The sequence below is a fragment of the Amblyraja radiata genome, chromosome 34 (genome assembly GCF_010909765.2).
Source record: "Amblyraja radiata isolate CabotCenter1 chromosome 34, sAmbRad1.1.pri, whole genome shotgun sequence".
Lineage (NCBI taxonomy): Eukaryota > Metazoa > Chordata > Chondrichthyes > Rajiformes > Rajidae > Amblyraja > Amblyraja radiata.
In genome coordinates, this window is record NC_045989.1 from 24324322 (window position 1) to 24352086 (window position 27765).

At 48.4% G+C, this 27765-nt stretch overlaps 1 protein-coding gene across 2 annotated transcripts in view; it reads right to left on the reverse strand.

The window, feature by feature from the left end:
* The window catches only part of mctp2 (multiple C2 and transmembrane domain containing 2), a 186785-nt gene extending 162697 nt beyond the window's left edge, over positions 1 to 24088 (reverse strand). Inside the window, exon 1 of one of the 2 annotated variants that reach the window (XM_033050709.1) lies at positions 24045 to 24088. The gene's annotated coding sequence lies outside the window, so the exon portion shown is untranslated. The other variant, XM_033050708.1, reaches the window with a different exon arrangement.
* Positions 24089 to 27765: the final 3677 nt, after the last annotated feature.

The window sequence follows — 27765 nt, forward strand, 5'->3', positions numbered from 1 at the left end:
GACTCACATGGCTATCTGGACTACACTTCTTCCCACCCTGCCTCCTGTAAGGACTCCATCCCCTACTCCCAATTCCTCCGCCTACGCCGCATCTGCTCCCAGGATGAGGCGTTCCACACCCGGGCATCGGAAATGTCCTCGCTCTTCAGGGAACGGGGATTCCCCTCCGCCACCATAGATGAGGCTCGCACCAGGGTCTCTTCCATACCCCGCAACACTGCTCTCTCTCCCCATCCCCGCACTCGCAACAAGGGCAGAGTCCCCCTAGCCCTCACCTTTCACCCCACCAGCCGGCAAATACAACAAATAATCCTCCGCCATTTCCGCCACCTCCAACGTGACCCCACAACTCGCCACATCTTCCCATCTCCCCCCATGTCTGCCTTCCGCCAAGACCGCTCCCTCCGCAACTCCCTCGTCAATTCTTCCCTTCCCTCCCGTACCACCCCCTCCCCGGGCACTTTCCGTTGCAACCGCAAGAAATGCAACACCTGTCCCTTCACCTCCCCCCTCGACTCCATTCAAGGACCCAAGCAGTCGTTCCAGGTGCGACAAAGGTTCACCTGTATCTCCTCCAACCTCATCTACTGCATCCGCTGCTCTAGATGTCAGCTGATCTACATCGGTGAGACTAAGCGGAGGTTGGGCGATCGTTTCGCCGAACACCTCCGCTCAGTCCGCAATAACCTACCTGAACTCCCGGTGGCTCAGCACTTCAACTCCCCCTCCCATTCCCAATCCGACCTCTCTGTCCTGGGTCTCCTCCATTGCCAGAGTGAGCAACACCGGAAATTGGAGGAACAGCACCTCATATTCCGCCTGGGTTGCTTGCGTCCGGATGGCATGAACGTTGAATTCTCCCAGTTTTGCTAGCCCTTGCTGTCTCCTCCCCTTCCTTAACCCTCGAGCTGTCTCCTCCCATCCCCCCGCCCTCAGGCTCCTCCTCCTCCCTTTTTCCTTCCTTCTCCCCCCCACCAGTCTGAAGAAGGGTTTCAGCCCGAAACGTCGCCTATTTCCTTCGCTCCATAGATGCTGCTGCACCCGCTGAGTTTCTCCAGCATTTTTGTGTACCTTCTTCAGGCTCGACTGGACCTGAAATGTCACCTATGCTTCTCCACCTTACACTAAATACGAATACCTTTATCCTGTATCTGTACATGGCTTGGTTACATTCATGTTTGACTGGATAGCACGCAACAAAATCCTTTCACCGTACCTCAATATACGTGACAATAAACTAAAAATGTTGCTGTGATACACATCCTGGATTTATCATTCTCACAAGAATAATTTCTTCAATTTCACACAATGAGGCCGCAGTTGATATTTCCATTTCCCCCAAAACATCAACACTTTCCTGTATTAATTCAATAATCAGTCAACTCCCCAAGCTTAAAAATCAGTCCCAAGCATTCTCACCCACTAAAACTCTGCAGCCCTCCTTGGTCGAGGATTCCAGAAGTTCAAAAACCATTCGGCAAAAGAGCTTCTTTACATCCCTACCTTGAATGGCTGAACCTCTATTTTATTTAGACACAAGAAGCTGGAGGAACTCAGCGGGTCAGGAAGCATCTCTGGAGAGAAGGAATGGGTGACATTTCGGGTCGGGACCCTTCTTCAGACTAGGGAAAACCCACTGAGTTACTCCAGCACTGTGTGTCGATCTTTGGTTTAAACCAGCATCTGCAGTTCCTTCCTACTCTATTTCATTTAATTTAGTTTATATTTTCATGTGTACCGAGGTAAAGTGAAAAGGTTTTGTTTGCCTGATATCTCTCCCACAACTGGACACATCCATTCTCTCTCAGCCCTTCATTACTTGTGTCAAACTGCAAAACATCTCAACGTACTTGGTCAAATGTATATTGTTGTGGTAAATGGACAGATCTGACACACCTCAAGATATTCTCTATTTAACAGGAACTTGTGGCCTAACCCACGCAGAAGATATTTTACTCTGATGATAACGGGCTTATGGGGAAATTCGTTAAACTCAAAAAGGTCAGCTGATTATAACATGATAGATGGGGTAGACAGTCAGAACCTTTCTGACTGCAGCACTGTTAGAATTGCTGCCTCACAGCACCAGAGACCCGGGTTCGATCCTTACTACGGGTGCTGTCTGTACAGAGTTTGTACGTTCTCCCCGTGACCACGTGGGTTTTCTCCAAGATCTTAGGTTTCCTCCCACACTCCATAGACGTACAGGTTTGTAGATTAATCGGCTTGTTATAAATGTAAATTGGCCCAAGTGTGGGTGTGGAGTAGTTTAATGTGCGGGGATCGCTGGTGGGACGAAGGGCCTGTTTCCGCGCAGTATCTCTAAACTAAACTTTTTGAAAAAGCAGGAACGGGGTACTGATTTTGGATGATCAGCCATGATCATATTGAATGGCGGTGTTGGCTCGAAGGGCCGAATGGCCTACTCCTGCACCTATTTTCAATTTTTTTCCCTACGATGTAGAACATCAACTGGTTGCTATGGTGAAGAGAATACTAAACGTTTGGCGTGGAATAACAGCATCGTTTCCTTTGCAGAAAACTGTCTCTAACTTTCACAATTAAAATGTTGGATGCAAGTTATTGCTTGAATTCTGTCTTGGAACCAAAGCCTAGACAAGCAGCATTGTGATGTGTCACACAAAATCATGCTCGACTAATCTTCTGGAATTTGAGGATGTATCTAGGAAAATGGACAAGGGAGAGCCAGTAGATGTAGTGTACCTGGACTTTCAGAAAGCCTTTGATAAGGTCCCACATAGGAGAATAGTGGGCAAAATTAGAGCACATGGTATTGGGGGTAGACTGCTGACATGGATAGAAAACTGGTTGGCAGACAGGAAACAAAGAGTAGGGATTAACGGGCCCCTTTCAGAATGGCAGGCAGTGACTAGTGGGGTACCACAAGGCTTGGTGCTGGGACCGCAGCTATTTACAATATACATCAATGATTTAGATGAAGGGATTCAAAGTAACATTAGCAAATTTGCAGATGACACAAAGCTGGGTGGCAGTGTGAACTGTGAGGAGAATGCTATGAGGATGCAGGGTGACTTGGGCAGGTTGGGTGAGTGGGCAGATGCATGGCAGATGCAGTTTAATGTGGATAAATGATGAGGAAAAACTTTTTTACCTAGAGAGTTGTGAATCTGTGGAATTCTCTGCCTCAGAGGCCGGTTCTCTGGAAGCTTTCAAGAGAGAGTTAGATAGGGATCTTAAAGATAGCGGAGTCGGGGGATATGGGGTGAAGGCAAGAACGGGGTACTGATTGTGGATGATCAGCCATGATCACAGTGAATGGCGGTGCTGGCTCGAAGGGCTGAATGGCCTCTCCTGCACCTGTTGTCTTTTGTATCCCAACGGGCAAACCTTAACACAGTTGACAAGAAGTACAGTGTCCAAAAGCATCAACTTAATAATAATAATAATAATAATAACTTTATTTATAAAGCACTTTAAACAACCGCAGTTGCCACAAAGTGCTGTACATGAGAACTCATGGACAAAAAGTTATTACAAACCATTAAAAACCGTAAAACGAAGGACTAAAAAACAGTAAAAATTAAAAGACATTAAAAGCACTAAGAACAGGAGCAATGTCTCAGCCAGTGTCGAAAGCCAGAGAATAAAAATGAGTTTTTAGGGAGGATTTGAAGATGGACAGTGAGGGGGCCTGTCTGATGTGCAGCGGCAAGGTGTTCCAGAGTGCCGGAGCAGCAACAGAAAAGGCTCTATCCCCTCTGAGCTTCCGCTTAGACCGTGGTACCTCAAGGAGCAGCTGATCAGCTGACCTGAGGCACCGGGCAGGAGCATATAGCTCAGAGAGGCAAGGCGGGGCGAGCCCATTCAACGATTAGAAAACAAATAAAAGAATTTTAAAATGAACTCGAAAGTGCACTGGGAGCCAGTGAAGGGAGGCCAAAATTGGCGTAATGTGCTCCCTCTTTCGAGTTCCGGCATCACATTTATCCGCTTCTTACAGGCATGGGTAGAACATATAATGTATAGGAAGGAACTGCGGGTACTGGTTTACCCTTAGCATATAAATGAATTGACGACATCTTCCCTCAGGCCTGCTCCATTGCAGGATCATAGCGGTTCTACATCCGTTTTCTAGCTTGAACTAAAAGGAAACTTACTGGATGGACTGTCCCATGTAGTTACATATGTGGGATAGTCAGAGGTCCATCCCCTCCTCACCCCCGGAGACTGGGAGCTGGAGAGGAGGTGGAGAGATATGGGCCAAGCGCAGGAAGATGGGACTAGTGTAGACGGGACATGTTGGTCAGTGTGGGCAAGTTGGGCCTGTTTCCGTGCTGCATGACGCTGTGACTCACTATTGTGTAAGTGGGTAGTGAAATTACGAGGAATGTGAAGAGAATAGATCATTGGGAAAATAGGGAGGGGCTGGGGTGGAATTGGGCTGTGCTTTAAATCAGTACAGACTCTAATGGCATCCTAATGTTTAGAGAAAATACAGAGAGAGAGTGATTTAAAACTTTGATGTAGAAGGTGGTGAAGCTCTGGAATTGTCTGCCAGGGACAGGCAGCATCTCTGGAGAGAAGGAATGGTGACGTTTCCGGTCGAGGCCCTTCTTCAGACTGATTCCCTCTACATATTGGGACGACAGATGGCACAATGGGCTAAGTGTTCGGCTGGCAACCGGAAGGTAGCCGGTTCGAATCCCGCTTGGAGTGCATACTGTCGTTGTGTCCTTGGGCAAGACACTTCACCCACCTTTGCCTGTGTGCGAATGTGTGTAAATGTGTGTGAGTGATTGGTGGTGGTCGGAGGGGCCGTAGGCGCAGATTGGCAGCCACGCTTCCGTCAGTCTGCCCCAGGGCAGCTGTGGCTACAGAAGTAGTTTACCACCACCGAGTGTGACTGAGGAGTGAATGAATAATGCGATGTAAAGCGCCTTGAATATTAGAAAGGCGCTATATAAATCCCATCCATTATTATTATTATTATATTCCGTGACCTTCATCCCCTTTAATCTTGTTTTCACACCTTACCCTTCCATATCTCTACTTCTCCCTCTCCCCTGACTCTCAGTCTGAAGAAGGGTCTCGACCTGAAAGGTCACCCATCTCTCCAGAGATGCTGCTTGTCCCGCTGAGTTATTCCAACATTTCGTGTCTATCCAAGGTGTTTCAAGGGGAGTTTTTGAGAAGATGGCAGTGAGAAGTTTGTGGAACTGAAGTTAAGGTCTGGGCAGATCATCCATGATCATATTGAACAGTAGGACAGACCTGATGGACTGAGTGGCCTACACCAGCTCCTCTTCCCTTTAGTTCCTCCCTCAGAGTTTCCACGGTACAAATGGCAAGAGATTGTTGTCGTTTAACAGTTAACCGAAGGCCAAAATAAACTCGTGGGAGAAATTTACAAATTTATCCAAACAAATTAACAAAGACTTCACCTGGCGCTGAAAACCATGACTCATTTCACTGCCAACATTCACCTCAACTAATTTATTCATGTTTCAGCAAAAACCTCGAAGTGAAGCTGCTGAACGAGAGCTGGACTTGCAGCCTTGAGGAAGAGCAGGCTTTAGAGATACAGCACAGAAACAGGCCCTTCAGCCCACCGAGTCTGTGCCGGCCAGTTATCACCCCGCACACTAACTCACACACTAGGTACAATGTACAATTTAACAGAAGCCAATTAACCTATGGGGCGAGGTTAAGTGTTCTATCCTCCTTAAGTGCGGGAACAGGCCCTTCGGCCCATCGAGTCCGCACTAACCAGTGATCACCCCGTACACTGGCCCAGTCACACACGCTAGAGGCAATTTACAATTTTACTGAAGCTGATTAACCTACAAACCTGTACGTCTTTGGAGTGTTGGAGGAAACCGGAGAAAACCCACACGGTCACGCGAAGAACGTACAAGCTCTGTACAGACAGCACCTGTAGTCGAACCTGTGTCTGTGGCGCTGCAAGGCAGCATCTCTAATGCTGCACCCCCCCCCCCCCCACTCCCACTGGTCTTTTAATGTGCATAGACAGATATTGGGATCACTTTGTGTAGGAAACAACTGCAGATGCTGGTTTAAGTCAAAGATGGGCACAAAGTGCTGGAGTAACTCAGCAGGACAGGCAGCATCTCAGTAGAGAAGGAATGGGCGACGTTTCGGGTCGAGACCCTTCTTCAGACTGACCTTTATTTAACCGCTATTCAGGCAGAGCGTACCAGACATGTTGGTAACCACACCGTACACATGTACAATAAAAAGGTGATCGCAAAAATAGAAAAGGAAATAGTGAGGAATATAGGACACAGCCTCCGAGACAGTGCAGATTACAAGAGCTATAAGGTCAACTGTGTATGTAGATGGTAGAACAGAGGGGGGCAGTGTTACCTCTGCCTTACAGCGCCAGAGACCTGGGTTCAATCCCCATCACAGGTGCTCTCTGTAAGGAGTTTGCATGTTCTCCCCGTGACCTGCGTGGGTTTTTCCACGGGTGCTCCCACATACCAAGACGTGCAGGTTTGTAGGTTAATTGCGTTGGAATATCTGTCTCTGTCTCTGTGTTAATGTGCGGGGATCGCTGGTCGATGCGGGCTTGGTGGGCCGAAGGGCCCGTTTCCACTCTGTATCACTAAACTAAACAAGGTGGTGTAGACAGTGAATGATCACACCAGGACTATTTTCTCCATGAAAGGTTTTTTTGAAAGGCGACCCGATTCAGTAAGCCCTGGTGGTTTGACAGGTAGATATTAAGAAGCCTTCCCTCTTGGAAGAGATCCAACATGTACAGTGAAAAATACAAAACAGACAAGCAACCAAGACTTCAATCAGTCAGCACAAAGTCCAGGAGCCACGTGGCAGAGACACAAGGTGCAGACTCACTTAAAAGGAAAGAAACATGAATTACATGAAAATCAGTCAGTCTGAGGAAGGGTCTTGACCCGAAATGTCACCCATTCCGTCTCTCCAGAGATGCTGCCTATCCCGCTGAGTTACTCCAGCATTTTGTGTCTATCCACATGTAAAGGAGTATTGAGTAGGTTAGGCACAAAGTGCTGGAGTCACTCAGCAGGTCAGGCAGCATCTGTGGAGAAAAAGGATAGGTGACATTTTGGTCAGGACCCTTCCTCGCACTGAAAGTAGGCGGTGGGGGGAGGGGGGGGGGAGAAGAGGAAGGGAGGGCCACAACGACCTTTGGCAGGCTGGTGCCTGGTGGGCCCCACCATTGGCCAGGGAAGGTGTAATCTACAGGGGGATACAGTGTGGGGAACTGTGGTTAAACGACCAGGATGGCCCCAGGATCTGCAGCGAGTGCCTGGGAGACCCAAAGACTCGCGGGACCAGGAGGGAGCTGGAGACGTCGGATGTAAGGAGCAAGAGCCGGTCGGAGGGCAATGCCATCGGCACCTTCAAGGTGGGCTGCAGGAGGCACCCCTAGGACACAAAGATGGCCGGGTGAGGGGAGGGGAGGAGAGGGATGTCTATTGGCAAGAACTGCTCCAGTACATCGAGCGCACGGGCCGACCAGACTCTAGACTCGGTGCTGTTTCGGTGACGCCTGCATGTGTAAATATGCAAAAATAATGTCACTGTGGAGTTACATGTGTGACAAATGAAGCATTGATGAAGGGGGCAATGGGGAGGGGAGTTTAAGTGGAAGTCACTTAAAATGAGAGAATCTTGTACAGGTAATAATATTGAGCAGGTTACAATGACTGCTGTTATTCTGTGCATTACTAGGGGTAGCAATTACCTCATTCAGTTGTTTAACAAACTCAATCATAACTTAGCTGCTTTAACAATACATTGCAGGTTACACAAAGCTAGTCCTGGTGTAAAGAAATGGTTTTAGTTTTTTAGTTTTAGAGATACAGCGTGGAAACAGGCCCTTCGGCCCACCGAGTCCGCGCCGACCAGCGATCCCCGCACATTTGGTGATGTTCCCAAGGTCAGAGGTTCATCTACAATTTCAATCTTGTAAACTGTTCGTGAAGAACGGCAGCTCCAAGGCACAAGGTAGCAGTTCCACAAGCAGACAAACTCTTTGCTAAATTTGACCAGGGAAGAAAAATGGGGAGACCAATAACCAATTAACCTACGAACCTGGACGTCTTTGGAGTGTGGGAGGAAACCGAAAATCGCAGAGAAAACCCACGCAGGTCACGGGGTGAACGTACAGACAAGCACCCGGGGTCAGGGTCGAACCGGGGTCTCTGATGCTGTGAGGCAGCTACTCTACCGCTGCTCCACCATGCTGCCTCGATAATTCACTCTGCTGTTCAGCCATTTCTGTGAAGTTTCTACCGAATCCATTTCAAGAAAAGTTCTCGCACAAAAGATGTAGCCCACAGCGCCATCGGGACGACAGATGGCACAATGGGCTAAGTGTTCGGCTGGCGACCGGAAGGTAGCCGGTTCGAATCCCGCTTGGAGTGCATACTGTCGTTGTGTCCTTGGGCAAGACACTTCACCCACCTTTGCCTGTGTGTGAATGTGTGTGAATGTGTGTGAGTGATTGGTGGTGGTCGGAGGGGCCGTAGGCGCAGATTGGCAGCCACGCTTCCGTCAGTCTGCCCCAGGGCAGCTGTGGCTACAGAAGTAGCTTACCACCACCGAGTGTGACTGAGGAGTGAATGAATAATGCGATGTAAAGCGCCTTGAGTATTAGAAAGGCGCTATATAAATCCCATCCATTATTATTATTATTAATACATAATTGTAATGCCCGAGGCAAGGAGGCAAAAACTAAACTTCCTTGTGCTATTAAGTTCGAAGATTCAGTTTCCCTGAAATAAATCCGATTTTGCCACAACAGTGAATTGCTTGTTGGAGGGAATTCGCCAGTTTACGTAACACCCCAAGGGATCACATTGCAAAAACAACTCTTTATTATCAGGATGTACAATATATTGTTATAACTAGGTATTGTGGAGAGAAAAAACCACACAAAGTGCTGGAGCAACTCAGCGGGTCAGGCAGCATCTCTGGAGAACATAGATAGGTGACGTTTCACAGAGTGCTGGAGTAACTCAGCAGGTCAGGCAGCATCTCTGGAGAACATGGATAGGTGACGTTTCCATTGCTATTCTGGTCAGGATCACCCAATGATGTCATCTTTTGAAGAAGGGTCCCAACCCAAAACCTCACCTATCCATGTTCTCCAGTGATGCTGCTTGACCTGCTGAATTACTCCAGCACTTTGTGTATTTTTTTGTCAGCCAACGCCTGCAGTTCGTCGTTTCTACACAGGTATTGTGGAGGTGTTCTTGCGACCAATTTCTAATTCTTAACTGAATCCCTTGCGTGAAATAACTTTAAGTGTTTAATTATTCACCTCAAAGACTACCAACAACCTTGCAACATTTCCATTCAAATGGTACAGCTTGCATTTAACATGATAATATCCCTAGCGCTTATTTATAGCTACTTGGACAGGAAAGGTTTAGAGGGATACGGGCCAAATGGGACCAGCACAGATGGGGCATCTTGGTCGGCATAAAGGTGTTGGGCCGAACGGCCCATTTTCATGCTGTACGAGTCTACGCTAGGTCCCAGATCAGTCCCATCTATCACATTCCCCCATCTATTTCCTTGCACCCAGTGTGGTTTCAAGTGTGCATCAGCCGAGGCCTCCACAACAGATTATTTTACCCTCCATCTGCATGAAGGGGTCATTTACACCAACATCTTGCCGTGGGGAGCTGCAGCGGTAGAGTTGCTGCCTTGCAGCGCGTCCAGTGCCAGAGACCCGGGTTAGATCCCGACTACAGGCGCTGTCTGTACAGAGTTTGTACGTTCTTCCCGTCACCTGCGTGGGTTTTCTCCGAGGTCTTCGGTTTCCTCCCACACTCCAAAGATGTACAGGTTTGCAGGTTAATTGGCTTGGGTTTGTATACTTGGTATAAGTGTAAATTGTCCCTGGTGTGTGTAGGCTTGTGTTAGTGTGCGGGGATCGCTGGTCGGCACGGGCTCAGTGGGCCGAAGGGCCTGTTTCCGCTCTGTATATCTATACTAAACTAAACACTTCCTTCTAAAGGTGGGGCAAGGAAACCAAAGTGCGGGCACGCCCCATCTTACATCAGGGTTACGTTCTGTGAACTGTTACGCCAGTCAGATTTCACCACCTCCATCCTCAGCCCAAAATAACTCAGAGTATTAACTGTCTCAGCAGCGTCCAGGGCACTTTCCGTGGCACGCGGCCTTCTGGGTAAGCACGGCCGCCATTGCTGGCTTGTTTCCCCATGGTCAGATCTTCCAGGGTTCCCTCCTAATGCAAGCTCTTTGTCACTGCTGTCACCACCTGCTATTTCTCTCTCTCACCTCAATCAATCAATCAATCAATCAACCTGTATTGTCATCTTGCAAGCAACAGTTGTACAGTGCAAAATGAAAAGACGTTTCCCAGGGAATAGCAGAGCCTCGCACATGAAATTTAAAACATTTCACACATAACAACACTAAAAACAATCCAGTCCCTGATGGAACAGTATAAATAGTTAAAAGCAGGTAAAACACAACGTTAAAATACAATAAACCAATCATAAAAATGTCCGGGGCAGCTGATTTGAGTGGCCAGTGCCAGTTATTAAAGTGTCCGTGCCAGCCGCAGAATCAAGTGACTGTGAGTACAGAGTGACTGTTTAGCAGCCTCACAGCCTGTGGTAGGAAGCTGTTTAGCAGACTTGTAGTCCGGGCTTTGATGCTTCGATATCTCTTGCCTGAAGGCAGGAGATCCAGGTGTATGTGGAGGGGGTGCAGCTTGTCCTTAGCAATTCTCTGAGCTTTTTTCAGACAGCGGCTCTGGAACAGTTCTTGTACCGAGGGTAGGGAGACGCCAATGATCCTCTCTGCTCCCCTCACTACCCTCTGCAGAGCCTTCCTGTCCGAGCAGTTGCAGGTGGAGTACCACGTATTTATGCAGTACGCGAGTACAGACTCCACCGTACCCCTGTAGAAAGTCCTGAGGATGTTGGTGGGGAGTGAGGCCTGTTTTAGTTTCCTCCGGAAGTGCAGTCGCTGATGGGCACGTTTGACGGTCCCAGTGGTGTTCCTGGACCAGGTGAGGCTGTCTGTAATTTGCACACCGAGGAACTTTATGCTCTCCACTCTCTCCACTGTAGTGCCACTGATGTTGAGGGGGTGTATGCTTTGGCTGCGCCCTCCTGAAGTCGACAACCATCTCCTTCGTTTTGTCGACATTTAATTCTAGATTATTTTTGCCGCACCAGTCCACTAGTTGTTTTACTTCCTCTCTGCCGTTAGACAAGGACAGCCCAACACAGTGAGCAATCCAACATTCCAACTACACATCTTTGTTTGTCCCACAAAGCAGATGGTACTTTGCTGAGAAAATAAACCTGGCTTTGACTCATTCTGAACGAGCCACTCGTATCAGTCAAACTGGTTCCAACTCACTAATGTCACTGAAGTCAGTGGAGCCCTGTTCCATCTTCTACTGACGCAGACAACCAGACTCCTACTCATGAGCATCTGTTACTGCATCATGAAGTGATTCTTGGCCAACTAACTGCTCCAAGGGTAGTCACTGTTAGGTCACGTGGTAGCTAGTATGTAAACAGCTCCCACTAATATGATAAACACCAAGCAATCTATTTAGCGTGACATTAACCAGAGAGTGACGTTCTCCAGGCCATTAGGAAGATCTCCATTCCTCTTCAAAATACAAACACAGACGCTTCCCGACTTACGCAATGGGCATGACTGCAACTCCATAAATCGTTACACAAAGTACTTCAACTGCTGTGATTTGGGAGACACCAACTCTGAGGAAGGCACGACATTTATGCAAGACCTTTAGATGGCCGGATGAGGGAAGGTGCCAGCCCAGCGAGGAGCGAGGGGTTTTTGGAGGGAACAAGCGGTACAGCGGTAGAGTTGCTCACAGCACCAGAGACCCGGGCTCGATCCTGACTACGGGTGCTGTCTGTACAGAGTTTGCACGTTCTCCCTGGGACCGTGTAGGTTTTCTTCGGGTGCTCCGGTTTCCTCCCACATTCCAAAGACAGACAGCTTTGTAGGTTCATTGGCTTCAATAAAGATTGAAAATTATCCCGTGTGTGTGTGTGTGTGTGTGTGTGTGTGTGTGTGCGCGGGATAGCGCTAGTGTACGTGGTGATCGCTGGTCGGCGTGGACTCGGTGGGCAGAGGGGCCCGTCTCTGCTCTGCGTCTCCAAAGTCTAGAGTAGAGACTGAATCGTTGCCTCCACCACCACAGGAAGATGTGCTTGGCCAATATCCCAGCACAGAAATAATCACCATCTTCTGCCTGCTAAGATATGCCTCATTGTTGCTATGGTAACCCTGCTGCCGTACCGATATACTTCATTCACGATATGCTTCAGGATTAAGGCGATTCCCTTCCCCATCCCACACATACAGCATCGTACAGAGGCCAGCATTGTACATGGAGGCACATGAAACGCTGCCCATAAACCAGTTTTAAAGGGCAATTCGTGCCACTACTGGATGGCTGCTATTTTTATACATCTGACACATTCCTTCGCTCCATAGATGCTGCCTCACCCATTGAGTTTCTCCAGCATTTTTGTCTACCTTCGATTTTTCCAGCATCTGCAGTTCTTTCTTAAACGGAACAGAACTGCTAGGTTTGCATGGTTAGGGCACTTTCATAATGAAAAGACATTGTGTACTTATGTACTTAGAGGAACATAACCCGAGTATTATCATAAGTATTACAATTGCTCCACTCTTTTAAACATCTACTCCGACAGTAACATTACTTTATTTAACTATGCTAAACCTTATTCACGTTAGTCCCCTTTATCATGTGTCTGTACACTGTGGACAACTTGATTGGGATCACATATTCTCTTCACAAGTTAATACATGATAGTAGAATTACCATTCGGCCCATCAAGTCTACTCCGCCATTCAATCATGGCTGATCTATCTCTCCCTCATAACCCCATTCTCCTGCCTTCTCCCCATAACCCCCGACACCCGCACTAATCAGGAATCTATCACTCTCTGTTCTTCAAAAACCTATGATGGCCTCCACAGCCTTCTGTGGCAATGAATTCCACAGATTCACCACGCTAGAACAGTATAGCACAAGGACAGGCCCTTCGGCCCACAATGTTTGTGCCGAAGATGATGCCAAGACCATCATCGTGAGGGTGGATAGACAAGGTAGAGGCACAGAGTCTCTTGCCCCGAGTAAGGGAATCAAAAACCAGAAGATATAGGTTTAAGATGAGAGAGGAAAGATTTCCTCGGAAGCCGAGGGGCAGCTTTTTTCCCCCACACAGTGGGTGTATGGAACGAGCTGCCGGTTGAGTTGTCAGTGCTAGTTTAAGCAGGGACTAGAACAGCAATTAAACAACACTTGGATATCCACCTGCCTGTCCTGTGGAATTCTTTGCCACAGAAGGCTGTGGAGGCCAAGTTAGTGGATATCTTTTAAGGCAGAGATAGATAGATTTTTGATTTGTACGGGTGTCAGAGGTTTTGGGGAGAGGGCAGGAGAGTAGGGTTAGGAGGGAGAGATAGGATCAGCCATGATTGAATGGCGGAGTAGACTCGATGGGCCGAATGGCCTAATCTTGCTCCTATCACTTATGAACCAGGCAACAAACAGTATTTTCACTGTGGCCGGGATCTCCCTGCTTCCTTGCCTCTGTGGCCACTGCAGGGAAAGACGGTGAAGATGGGAGGGAGCGCGATTGGCACTGCGACAGATGGGCCGATGCTCCCTGGAGAAGAATCCTCTAGAAATCAATTTCTCTCAATCCTCGTGCAAGAAACAGAATGTGAAGAGTGGGCGACTGGCTTACGAGGCATAGAAAGCACAGCTGTTGCGTTATTCAGCGAGGAGAGATAGCAATGTGTTCCCACTGCTCCCATCAGAGGAAGGCACGAATCAAATGTGTTATAGCACGTTCCCAAGGTCTATGATTCAAATTGGATTCATCAGCAGTGCCAGACACAAACTCATTGGCTGTGTAGATTTAGCCAAGAACTCACATGCACACATGGTGCAACATCCACAAGGCAAGTTACTGTCCTAGGTACACAAAAAAGCTGGAGAAACTCAGCAGGTGCAGCAGCATCTATGGAGCGAAGGAAATAGGCAACGTTTCGGGCTGAAACCCTGAAGGAAATAGGCAACGTTTCGGGCCGAAACCCTGAAGGAAATAGGCAACGTTTCGGGCCGAAACCCTGAAGGAAATAGGCAACGTTTCGGGCCGAAACCCTGAAGGAAATAGGCAACGTTTCGGGCCGAAACCCTTCCGGGTTTCGGCCCGAAACGTTGCCTATTTCCTTCGCTCCATAGATGCTGCTGCACCCGCTGAGTTTCTCCAGCTTTTTTGTGTACCTCCGATTTTCCAGCATCTGCAGTTCCTTCTTGAACAAGTTACTGTCCTATACTCCTTTAGAGACACAGCATGGAAACAGGCCCTTCAGCCCACCGAGACCCCACCAACCAGCGACCCCCCAGTACATCACCACTATCTTGTACAGTAGGGACAATTTACTATTTTACTGAAGCCAATTAACCTGCAGACATGTACATCTTCCAAGTGTGGGAGGAAACTCACGCAGGTCACAGGGAGAACGTACAAACTTCTCTAGATAGCACCCGTAAACTGTGCCCAACACAGGTCTCTGACGCTGCAAGGCAACAAGTCTACCATTGTGCCACCCTCCTCTACCACATTATGGACATTGGACTTTGTCTATTGGAACTATATTGAGCTACAATGCTGAGAATTATATTCTGCACCCTGTACTTTTCCCTTCCCCCTACCAACTGTACCCGAGTTCGGATTGATTGGATTTATGTATAGGAGCAACTGATCGGATTGGGTAAACTGCAAAACAAAGCTTGTCACTGTATCTCGACGTGACAATAATAAAGCTACATCGACTCGCAAGAAAGCACGGACAATCTCCAAGTACGAGCCATGCACAGCAAGGGCACAAGCTCTGTAATCGTGGAGAATGAGGAAGAGTTGCTGCCTCACAGCGCCAGAGACCTGGGTTCGATCCTGACCATGGGCGCTGTCTGTATGGAGTTTGTACGTTCTCCCCGTGACCAGAGTAGGTTTTCTCTGGGTGCCCCGTTTGCTCCGACAATCCTAAAGCGTACAGGTTTGTAGGTTGATTGGCTTTGTTAAAAAAAAATGAAATTTGAACCTAGTTTAGTCATGGAGTGATACAGTGTGGAAACAGGCCCTTCGGCCCAACTTGCCCACACCAGCCAACAATGCCCCAGCTACACTAGTCCCACTTGCCTGTGCTTGGTCCATTTCCCTACAAACCTGTCCTATCCATGTACCTGTCTAACTGTTTCTTAAACGATGTGACAATCCCAGCCTCAACTACCTCCTCCGGCAGCTTGTTCCATACACCCACCACCCTCTGCACGAAAAGGTGACCCCTCGGATTCCTATTAAATCTTTTCCCCTTCACCTTGAACCCATGTCCTCTGGTCCTCGATTCCCCTACTCTGGGCAAGAGACTCTGTGCATCTACCCACTCTATTCCTCTCATGATTTTGTACACCTCTATAAGATCCCCCCTCATCCTCCTGCGCTCCATGGAATAGAGACCCAGCCGACTCAACCTCTCCCTAGAGCTCACACCCTCTAGTCCTGGCAAGAATCATCGTAATTTTTTTCTGAACCCTTTCAAGCTTGACAATATCTTTCCTATAACTTGGTGCCCAGAACTGAACCCAATATTCTGTGTCGACAAAAATGCTGGAGAACATCAGTGGGTGAGGCAGCATCTATGGAGTGAAGGAAATGGGTAATGTTTCGGGTCGAAACCCTTCTTTAGTTCGTCCAGAAACATTGTCTATTTCCTTCGCTCCATAGATGCTGCCTCACTCGCTGAGTTTCCCCAGCATTTGTGTCGACCTTCAATTTTCCAGCATCTGCAGTTCCTTCTTAAACAATATTCTGTGTAAATTGTGTGTAGGATATGTAAATTGTGTGTTAGTGCGTGCGGGGATCGCTGGTGGGTGCGGGCACAGGTGGGCCAAAGGGCCTGTTTGTGCGCTGTGTCTCTAAAGGACACTAAACGAAACATCAGTAGATTACAATGCACGACTGCAACGTCCTGTCACAGAGCAGCAGATCAGCCCTTGATCAGGCGAAGATTCACAGTGACAGGTTTAATCCATCACAGCTTTAATCAGACCACATCTGGAGACTGGCCTCCAGTTTTAGGTGCCTCATCTCAGGGACACGGCAGAGTTTGCAATCCAGGGATGGTGACTGTGCAGGAATTAAATCAGGAGGGCACACTGGGCAGAGGAACAGATGGGAAATCCAAATCAACAAGTCACATTTTTGGAAAGTTTTGACAAGGGAATAACAATCTCCAGTGGACCTGTAAACAAGGGCTGGGTGGTACGAAAATGATTTTAAGTCCAACAGTGCAGTGGTGGAGTTGCTGCCTCACACTGCCAGAGACCCCGGTTCTATCCTGACTACGGGTGCTGTCTGTATGGAGTTTGCACGTTCTCCCCGTGACCTGCGTGGGTTTTCTCCGGGTGCTTCGGTTTCCTCCCACTCTCCAAAGACGTGCAGGTTTGTAGGTTCATTTGCCTTGATAAATTGTAAATTGGCCCTAGTGTGGTGAGGGGTGGTGCTAGTGTATGGGGATTGTGGGCGAGCATGGACTCGGTGGGCCGAAGGGTTTGTTTCCACACTGTGACGATTTAGCGGTTGAATTTATCGACTCTGACATTGGCACCAATGAGCCCCGCCCGTCTGCCAGCTTTGTCAAGGGGCAGAGGCAAAGTCAGGCTCAGCGATCAGCTCCGACTACAATCCCAACCCACATTTCTTAGACGTGGCGAGTTTTAATCATCACAGGATGTACGAGGTACGTTTGTGACGAGTTTGTAAACCTCACTCTGGAACAGTGCGGCAGCTAACATAGGGGAAATTGACATGTTCTCTCTCTCTCGCTCTTCCATCAAGGAACAAGTCACGGCTGTCAGGGAAATTGTGGTGAGGTGAGTGGAAGCTCAAAAGAATAACTCTCCAAATAACATTGTTCTCACTGGCGTTCGACCACAACGAACAAACAGGAAATGCTCTACCCTCAGTACCAGAGCAGCATCATCGTCACAAATATAGCAGCAGGCATAAACCAACCGACTCACACAGTCAACTCCAGCATTCAATCAGAGCTGATAGTCACAGAGTCTTACAGCATGAAAACAGGCCCTTCAGCCCAACTTGCACACCAGTCAATACGTTCCATTTACATTAGTCCAACCTGCCTGCGTTTGGCCCATATCCCTCCAAACCTGTCCTATCCATGTACCTGCCTCAATACTGTACTGTAAATGTTGCAATGGTCCCTGCCTCAACTACCTCCTGACAGCTCGTTCCATACACATGACCCACCACCCTTTGTGTGGAAAAGTTATCCCTCAGTTTCCTATAAAAATCTTCCTCCTCTCACTTTAAACCTGTGGGTTTCTTATTTCCCCCAGAGTCTGGGCAAGAGACTGTGCATCTACCCGATCTATTCCTCTCATGATTTTAGACACCTCTAGAAGATCACCCCACCTCCTCCTGCGCTCCAGGGAATAGAGACCTAGCATGCTCAACCTCTCCCTGTAGCTCACACCCTCTAGTCCTGGCAACATCCTCGTAAATCTTCTCTGCGCCCTTATAGATGATAGGTGCAGGAGTAGGCCATTCGGCCCTTCGAGCCAGCACCGCCATTCAATGTGATCATGGCTGATCCCCAATCAGTACCCCGTTCCTGCCTTCTCCCCATATCCCCTGACTCCATTATCTTCAACAGCCCTATCTTGCTCTCTTGAAAGTATCCAGAGAACCGGCTTCCACCACCCTCCGAGGCAGAGAATTCCACAGACTCACAACTCTTGTGTGAAAAAGTGTTTGCTCGTCTCCGTTCTAAATGACCTACTTTTCCCTCTCGGCCCCATGTTCCTGCCGTCGCTCTGCCACTCTCGACACCCTGACATTGTGGTAGGTGGAAAAAGAATCTCGGTTGCTACAATTTTCTATTCACACCAGTGGATGCAGCAGGGTGACCTTTACAAAGGGTACGAGGGACTAACATTTCAACCAGCGCGGTTTGAAAGTGCCCCCTCACGTGGCCACACTCAGACAGAGAGTACAGTGCCATCGCACACTGCTGGAACAGTCACTGCAACAGCGCTGGTGCGTCGAGCAGCTTTTAATGAAACCTCAGTTCTACGTGATATCACATCCCCACCTCCAGAATCTGGCAGACCAGCTGTGCAAACTGCTTGCAATTCACATCTCAAACATCCACAGCATTTCACCTCTATTTTTAGAGCATTGTACCAAGGAGAGAATATCAGATTCTGCCCAGTGCAGTTATCCCAACGTTATAGCAGAATGAAGCATTGAAGAGACAGGGATCGATGATGGGGCGTATGTGAGCGTGTGTGTGTGCGCGATCCCTGTTCATCAGCCGCAAGGTCAACTCTGTGCAACAAGCCAAGTTAATCAGCCACTGATCAATCAAACCTGCTGCTTGATAGTCACACACCGGGGAAATAAAAAGACACAAAACGCCGGAGTAACTCAGCAGGTCTGGAGAACATGGAGAGGTGACATTTCAGGTCAGGACCCATCTTCAGAAGAAGAAATCACCAGGCGATCCTGACTGGAATATCAACAGAAATTACCGTAAGATTTTAGAGAAACAGCATGGAAACAGGCCCTTCGGCCCATCGAGTCCGCACCTACCAGCCGTCACCCCGTGCACGAGCACTATCCTACGCACACTAGGGACAATTTACAATTTTTGGCAAAGCCAATTAACCTACAAACCGGAGGTACACAAAAAAGCTGGAGAAACTCAGCGGGTGCAGCAGCATCTATGGAGCGAAGGAAATAGGCAACGTTTCGGCCCGAAACCCTTCCGGGTTTCGACCCGAAACGTTGCCTATTTCCTTCAGGGTTTCAGCCCGAAACGTTGCCTATTTCCTTCGCTCCATAGATGCTGCTGCACCCGCTGAGTTTCTCCAGCTTTTTTGTGTACCTTCGATTTTCCAGCGTCTGCAGTTCCTTCTTAAACAACCTACAAACCGGTATGCCTTTGGAATGTGGGAGGTATCCTGGAGAAAACGGGGAGAACGTTCAAATTCTACATAAGGACAGCGCCCGGAGTCAGGATCGAACCCGGGTCTCTGGCGCAGTAGGGCAGCAACTCTACCGCTGCGCCACCTTGCGGACCCTATCCTTTTGTTCAGCATCTTTATGGGAGGGAATGCTTTATCTTCTAAAAATATGAGAGAATTGCAGTATGTGAGCTGATTTCAAAGAGTGTGAAAACAGGCCCTTCGGCCCAACTTCCCCATGTCAACCAACATGTCCCAGCTACACTAGTCCTGCCTGCCTGAGATTGGCCCACATCCCTCCATACCTGTCCTATCCATGTATGTTTCTTAAACCCATCAACCCGGATGTGATTGGAATGTGGGAGGAACTTGAACACCTTAGGCAAATCTTGGCATTCACAGAGAGAATATTTAATATGGTAGAGATTATGTTTTGGACTGACTTGAAAGCACATCTTTACCGGTTCAGGAGATCAGACCTGTTCACGATTTTCCAGGTGACACCAATTTGCATTCACCACTCCAACAAGAATAAGGACCGAGGGCTGAACCCACATCCAGACGTCCACACCACTAATTTGAAGATGCATGTTCAAATCCCACCACGAGAACACAATGAATTCAAGCCATTAACTAAATCTGAGGCATCACGCAAACTAACCGCCCTCTCCATCGACCCCATCTACACCCCACGCTGCCTCGGCAAGGCCAGCAGCATCATCAAGGACCAGTCTCACCCCGGTCACTCCCTCTTCTCCCCCCTCCCATCAGGCAAGAGGTACAGAAGTGTGAAAACGCACACCTCCAGATTCAGTGCTTGAGAAGGAAGTGCATCCGCTGGAAAAATCAAAGGTAGATAAATTACTTAAGAAGTTCTCCTCCCCTCTCCAAAGACAGTTCTCGACCCGAAAAGTCACCTATTCCTTCGCTACATAGATGCTGCCTCACCCGCTGAGTTCCTCCAGATTCAGGGACAATTTCTTTTCAGCTGCTATCAGGCAACTGAACCATCCTCTCACCAACTAGAGAGCAGATGCTTCAATCTGTCCTCCTTCCTTGTAGCTTCCATTCTCTCCCCTCAGTCTGAAGAAGGGTCCCTGACCCAAAACGTCACCTCTCCAAGCTCTCAGATGCTGCCTGGCCCATTGAGTTACTCCAGCACATTGTGTCATTGTTTTTTTAATGCAGATTAACTCCTAGCATGGACAGGAATGTGGCATTAGGATATTATAGAGGCCATGCTCCACATTAAATACAGACAACATTTAGGGGTGGCACAGGGGCGCAGAAGTAGAGTCGATACCTAAGATAGACACAAAGTGATGGAGTAACTCAGCGGGTCAGGCAGCATCTCTGGAGGGAAGAATGGGAAAAGCCACCCATCCTTTTTCTCCAAAGATGCTGCCTCACCCGCTGAGTTACTCCAGCACGTTGGTCTATCCACCTATCGCTTGCCAGGCTTTGTCCCGCTCCCCCCTCTCTTCTCCCTATTACGGTCAATGTGAAGAAAGGTGTCGACGCAACACCTTCGACGCCCGTGACCTTCAGATCTGTCCTCTGCGCCCGAGATAGTTCAGTTTAGTTCATTGTCACGTGTACCGAGGTACAGTGAAAAGCTTTTGCTGCGTGCTAACCAGTCAGCAGAAAGACAATGCGTGATTAGAATCAAGCCATTCACAGTGTATTAATCCACGATAAGGGAATAGCGTTTAGTGCAAGGTAAAGCCAGCAAAGTCCAGACAAGGATAGTCCGAGGGTCACCAACAAGAGATCAGATTGGACCCATGTTTCTGGCACTACGATGCAGCTCTGTGGCTGTACTGGCAGTGTCATCGTGCTCCCCTGCAGTTTGAGGTAAACCCCAATTTAAAAATACATCAACTGTTCTCTTCAAACGAGGAGACATTTAAAATGCACCAAGCACAAACTAACGAGGAACTCGCGGGCAAAATCTCTCCCGATAACTTTGCAGTAACTACAAGATCACAATCTAAAGTACAGAATATTAGTCTTGTAAACAACCTCTCCCAAGTATCAATCAATCCTCAAAATAAGCTCAACATCAACAGTGAACAATGCGACCATTCTGCCCCCATCGATCTGCCAAGAACAGATTTGGCAACCACTTAAATCCAAAACATACTCAATTATTATACTCCCTGGGCAAGAATTTGAAAGTTTTGTATTAAATGCAGGCATTAGGACAAAGATTTATATTCTGCTGGTAAGGCAAGGAGATTATTGTTTAAAATCAGGGATGTGGTACATTCCTAGTACGATATGTGGAGCACAGCGTCTAATCCATGGATAAATTGCATGCGATATTGTTCCCTCTCATTTCCATTCTCCTGCCTTCTCTCCGTAACCGGGAATCCATTGCCACAGGTGGCTGTGGAGGCCAAACCTTTGGGTCTTTTTGAAGCAGAGATTGACATGTTCCGCTATTCAATCATGGCTGATCTATCTCTCCCTCCTAACCCCATTCTTCTGCCTTCTCCCCATAATCCTAGACACCCGTACTGATCAATAATCTATCTATCTCCGCCTTAAAAATATTGACTGACTTGGCCTCCACAGTTTCTGTGGCAATGAATTCCACAGATTCACCACCCTCTGACGAAATTAATTCTCCTCAACTCCTTTCTAACAGAACGTCCTTTTATTCTGAGGCTGTGACCTCTGGTCCTAGACTCTCTCACTAGTGGAAACATCCTCTCCACATCCACTCTATCCAGGCTTTTCACTACTCGGTACGTTTCAACAAACTCTCCATCCATCATTCTAACGTGGTACACAGATTTAATTAATCCGTCCAACTGACGTCTACATCTCCGCTGCACATTGTACATAATTCGTTTTGCAAGGTCCCTCTAGAAGTGATGGAATGCTGAGGCTATATAAGGTGCTGGTCAGGCCGCATTTGGAGTACTTCCTCAGTTTTGGGCCCATATCTGAGGAAGGATGTGCTGGCTCTGGAGAGGGTCTAGTGGAGGTTTGCAAGAACGATCCCAGGAACGCGTGGACTAACATATGATGGGCATTGGATGCCACTGGGGCCTGTACTCGCTGGAGTTTAGAATAATGAGGGGGGGACCTCATCGAAACTTACTGAATAGTGAAGGGCCCGAATCGAGTGGATGTTTCCACTCGTGGGAGAGTCCAGGACTAGAGGTCATAGCCTCAGAATTAAAGGATGTTCCGTTAGGAAGATGAGAATTAATTTCTTTAGTCAGAGGGTGGTGAATCTGTGGAATTCTTTGCCACAGAAGGTTGTGGAGGCCAAGTCAGTGGATATTCTTAAGGCAGAGACAGATATATTCTTGATTAGTACAGGTGTTAGAGGTTATGGGGAGCAGGCAGGAGAATGAGGTTGAGAGGGAGAGATAGATCAGCCATGATTGAATGGCGGAGTAGTTGATAAATGTTGATTATTCTGCTCCCATCACGTATGAACTCTTAATCTGCCTCCACCTCTCTGCAGCAGTTCCACAAACATCATCACTAGCTCCACAAGCCCACCTTGCTGACCTCATTTACCAATGATACTTTCTATGCACAGAGCACCTTGACTGTGTGCAAGGCATGAACTAGAGAAACACCAGGCACAGCATCACAAATCACACTAGCTCATAGCCAGACATGCTGCCAGCATGCTCTCCAGGGCTAAAACCCTTTGCAGGAATTCTAGTAATGAAAATCTATTTTTATGTTATACGATTATATGATCAATGAATCACGGGGAGGAAGCTTAGCTGTTACTGCTGATGACATCACCAGATATGTTCCTGTGCGTGTGTGCCCCTGTGTGTGAGTGTGTGTGTGTGTGTGTGTGTGTGTGTGTGCGCCCCTGTGTGTGTGTGCCCGTGTGTGTGTGTGTGTGTGCCCCTGTGTGTAAGTGTGCCCCTGTGTGTGTAAGTGTGTGTGTGTGTGAGCGTGCCCCTGTGTGTAAGTGTGTGTGAGTGTGCCCGTGTGTGAGTGTGCCCCTGTGTGTGTGTGTGTGTGCCAGTGTGAATACGAGTGTCCATGTTCCTGTGTGTGTGCGCGTGCGAGTCCCTGTCTGTGTACATTTCTAGGTCCCTCTGTCCCTCTGTGCCTTTATCACAGGCAACATTAGTTGTTACTGCTATTTTTTAAAAAGGTATCACACAACCCTGTCTGTGTCCCTGCCTGTCTGTGTATCTCCATCTCTTTTTTACCCACAGACAACATTAGTTGTCACTGCTATTTTTAAAAGAAAAGACACAACACAACCCCGACTGTGTCCCTGCTAGAACAGCAGAGACAAATACAGGCAGCAAGGTGATGGGGCAAGAAGCCAGTGTGATTTAGTAAGGAGGTGAACGAACGCCTCGTCACGGGCAGCTTTTCAGACCTGTTTTAATGGGGTGTAGACTCTCCCGGGAGACGAACCGAGGAAGCAGAGACAGAGAAAGGGAGAGAGAGAGACACACACACACACGCAGAGCCTGGTCACCGTGTCACCCTGCCGCTGCTCCTTACCTCTCAGGGCCAGCTAAGGACAGCAGCACAACGGCGCTGTACATCGGCACAGCCGCCTATCCTTCCTCCCTTCTCCCACTACGATTTCGGGGTTAAAACACCAGGAATTGTCACGAATGAGACAAATGCGGAGCTAAAAGAAAATTGCAAACGCCAAAACGACCCAAGGTCGCTGCCCACACAAATGTAAAGTTGTCTAAAGTCAATTAAAAGCTGCCCCTCGTCCCTCTCCGCCAACTTCAGAGAGCAGCTCACAGATATCCTCATTGTTCGTTACATAATGAAAACTGGCTTAAATCCTGCCTCATTTTTTTGCTGCTCTTTTTGTCTTTTTTAAAAAAAATAAAGCAACTGGTCAAGAGAACAGCAAATAAAGAAAGACTGAGGAACAATAATAATTATGTCTTAGCATAAATGCACAGAGGTTTTAAAAAGTGTCACTCACCTCGTTGGAGTATCCGTCTGCACTGACACACAAGGCACTTCCTCATTCACTCGCTTTGCAACATGTCTTTTAAAGGGGAGGTTCCGTTCAGGCGACTGAAAATGCTACGCCTACCGCTAGAGGACTTACCATCCCCACACAACAAGATTCAAGATAGTTTATTGTCATGTGTCCCTGATAGGACAATGAAATTCTTGCTTTGCTTCAGCACAACAGAACATAGTAGGCATTGACAACAAAACAGATCAGTGTGTCCATATACCATTATATCAATATATACACACATGCTTAAATAAACTGATAAAAATGCAAATTACAGATAATGGGCTATTAATGTTCAGAGTTTTGTCCGAGCCAGGTTTAATAGCCTGATGGCTTTGGGGAAGTAGCTATTCCTGAACCTGGTCGTTGCCTGTACCTTCTACCTGAAGTTAGCGGGGAGATGAGTGTGTGGCCCGGATGGTCACACGCTCATTTAGTTAGCTATTTAGTCACAAACCCTTCACTCGGACCTGGCCAGCAATGGTCTCCCTCCCTCCTGGAGAACACTCCCCTTGAGAGGGTGGTGAACCCCCCCCACACCCCCCCCCCCCCTCCATGACAGGCTTGGCCAACCTGAGGAGCACCTTCAGCAACAGAGACTGGTTCCACCAAAATGCAGCACAGACTATCCTCAATAAGGATGGGGAAATAGTCTGAAGAAGGGTCTCGTCCCGAAATGTCACCGTTTCCTTCTCTCCAGAGATGCTGCCTGTCCCGCTGAGTTAAGGGGCTGTCCCACTTGGGCGACCTAATCTGCGAGTTTAGAAGAGTGTCTTCGACCTTCAAACTCGCAGCACGGTCAACACGTGGTCCTAGGAGGTCCTATGAGGTCGATGGAACTCTCCTTCATGCTCGAGGGAAGTTCCCGAATACTCGCGGCCTCAGCTAGGTCGCGGAAAGTTTTTCAGCACGTTGAAAAATTTTCAGCGAGTAAAATTTGGTCGTCATGGTTCTTTTTAACTCGTAGTGCAGTGGAGTGGGGTCACTATTTAGTTACAGGCAGACGAGGGCAGCCGTAGGCCATCTCCTTTGCTGACCGGGCATTTTAATTGGCTCATTGGAGTTTTCAGGACCAAGGAAAACTGACCGGTAGGTTAAATGCCTGCTAAACTTTATTAAACGTTGCCTGACTTCTTAAAAGTGTCTCCACTCTCCCCCCTCTCCCCCCCCCCCTCACCCCCCCCTCACCCTCTCCCCCACCCTCCTCCCCCCTCCTCCTCCCCCCCTTCCCCCTCCTCCCCCCCTTCCCCTCCTCCCCCACCCTCCTCCCCCCCCCCCCACCCTCCTCCCCCCCCCCCTCTCCCCCCCATCCTCCTCCCCCTCCCCCCTCCTCTCCCCTCTCCCCCTCCACCCCCTCCCCCCCCCCCCCACCACTCCCCCCCCCTCCTCCAATTTGCATTTACTGTATAAGTGCTGTCCTGGTTTAATTTATTAACATGCATCCCTTCCCACTTGTGCAAATTAAATTCCATCCGGCACACTTTCCCAGTAAGTCTAGTTCTCAACAGTGTTGTTCAAACAGGAAACATGAGTAACATTGAGTAACATTGACCATTGTATTTCCTGTATTTAATAAAGTACTAGACTAAGTGGGACCCGTTTGGTCCCAGGTTTACATGGGAGGGCTGGTCCCAAAACGTAATATTCCACTTCTCCACCAATTCCAATTTTGGTGGCCAGTGGGGGGGGAGGGGGAAGGGGAAGGGGGGGGGGGGGGTCTGGAGCGCTAGCATGGGTGTTGTGGGTCAAGTCAAGTGAAGCACAGTGAGTGCAGGGCCAACAATCCATTTCAATCCATTTCAAGTCAAGTCAAGCACAGGGCAGGCGGGGCCAGCCAACAATACAATCCATTTGCTTTCATTTCAGGTGAGGTCAAGCAAAGCAAAGCCAAAGCAAAAGCACAGGGCAGGCCAAACAACTCATTTCATTTCATTTCCATTTCCATTCCCGTATAGTAACACTGTTCTACACACACTAGTGACAATTTACAATCTTTATCAAAGCCAATTAACCTACAAACCTGTACTGGACGTCTTTGGAGTGTGGGAGGAAACCGGAGAAAGCCCAAGCGGTCACAGGAAAAACAAACAAGCTCCATACAGACAGCACCCGTAGTCAGGATCAAACCCGTGTCTCTGGCGCTGTGAGGCAGCAAGTTTGCCGTTGTGCCACTGTGCCGCCCCAAGATTATTCCACCAACAGCAAGTCAAATCATGGTATTGTGGAATTTGCCCGAATGACAGCAGGAATGAGAGGGTGAGCTTACGGTGAGCATTTGACAGCACTGGGCCTCTACTCGCTAGAGTTTAGAAGGTTGAGGACGGACCAAAAACCTTCCGAGTGTTTCCCAATCAGAAACCTTGGATGAACTTTGAGATCCGCACTCTCCTGAAGTCCAGACACAGGGCATTCACATCCAACGATACAGTGGCCTACATGAAGACCAGATACGACCTTGGTAAGGCCATCAAAAAGGCCAAAAGGGACTTCTGCTCCAAACTGGAGGACGAGACAGATGTTCGGCAGCTGTGGCAGGGTCTGAATGCAATCACCTTCTACAAGGCAAAACCAGGAGGCAGCTCGAATGCCGGTGTAACATCACTCCCTGACGAGCTCAATGCGTTTTACGCACGCTTTGACAGGGAGAATACTGATGTGCCTTCCCGATCCCCCATTTGCTGTGATAGCATTTCAGTCTCAGTCACAGAGGCCAATGTCAGGAAATCCTTCAGAGGGGAGAACCCCCGAAAAGCACCTGGTCCTGATGGTATACCCGGTCGTGTTCTAAAAACCTGTGCGGACCAACTGGCGGGAGATTTTACGGACATTTTCAACCTCTCACTTCTGAGGTCTGAGGTCCCCACCTGCTTTAAAAGGGCATCAATTATACCGGTGCCCAAGAAGAGTAAGGTAACATGCCTCAATGACTATCGACCAGTGGCACTAACGCCGGTGGTGATGAAGTGCTTTGAGAGGTTGATCATGGAGCAAATCAACTCCTACCTCGACAAAAACCTGGACCCACTGCAGTTCGCGTACCGCCACAACAGATCAACGGTGGATGCGATCTCGCTGGCCCTCCACTCCACACTGGACCACTTGGACAACAAAAACTCATATGTCAGGCTGTTATTCATTGATTACAGCTCGGCATTTAACACAATCATCCCCTCCAAACTGGTTACCAAACTCGCAGAACTGGGTCTCTGCGCATCCCTCTGCAACTAGATCCTCGACTTCCTCGTCCACAGACCACGGTCTGTTCGTATTGGTGGAAATGTGTCAGCCTCGATAACAATCAGCACGGGAGCACCTCAAGGCTGCGTGCTCAGCCCCCTGCTGTACTCACTCTATACCCATGACTGCGTAGCGAACCACAGTGCGAACTCCATCATCAAGTTCGCTGACGACACCACTATTGTGGGGCGTATCACTGATGGGGATGAGTCAGAGTACAGAAGAGAGATCGAGCAACTGTCCATATGGTGCCAGCGCAATAACCTGGCCCTCAACACCAGCAAAACCAAGGAACTGATTGTGGACTTTGGAAGGAGTAGGAGGGGGACCCACAGCCCCATTTATATCAACGGGTCGATGGTTGAAAGGGTCAAGAGCTTCAAATTCCTGGGCATGCACATCTCTGAAGATCTTTCCTGGTCCGAGAACACTAACGCAATTA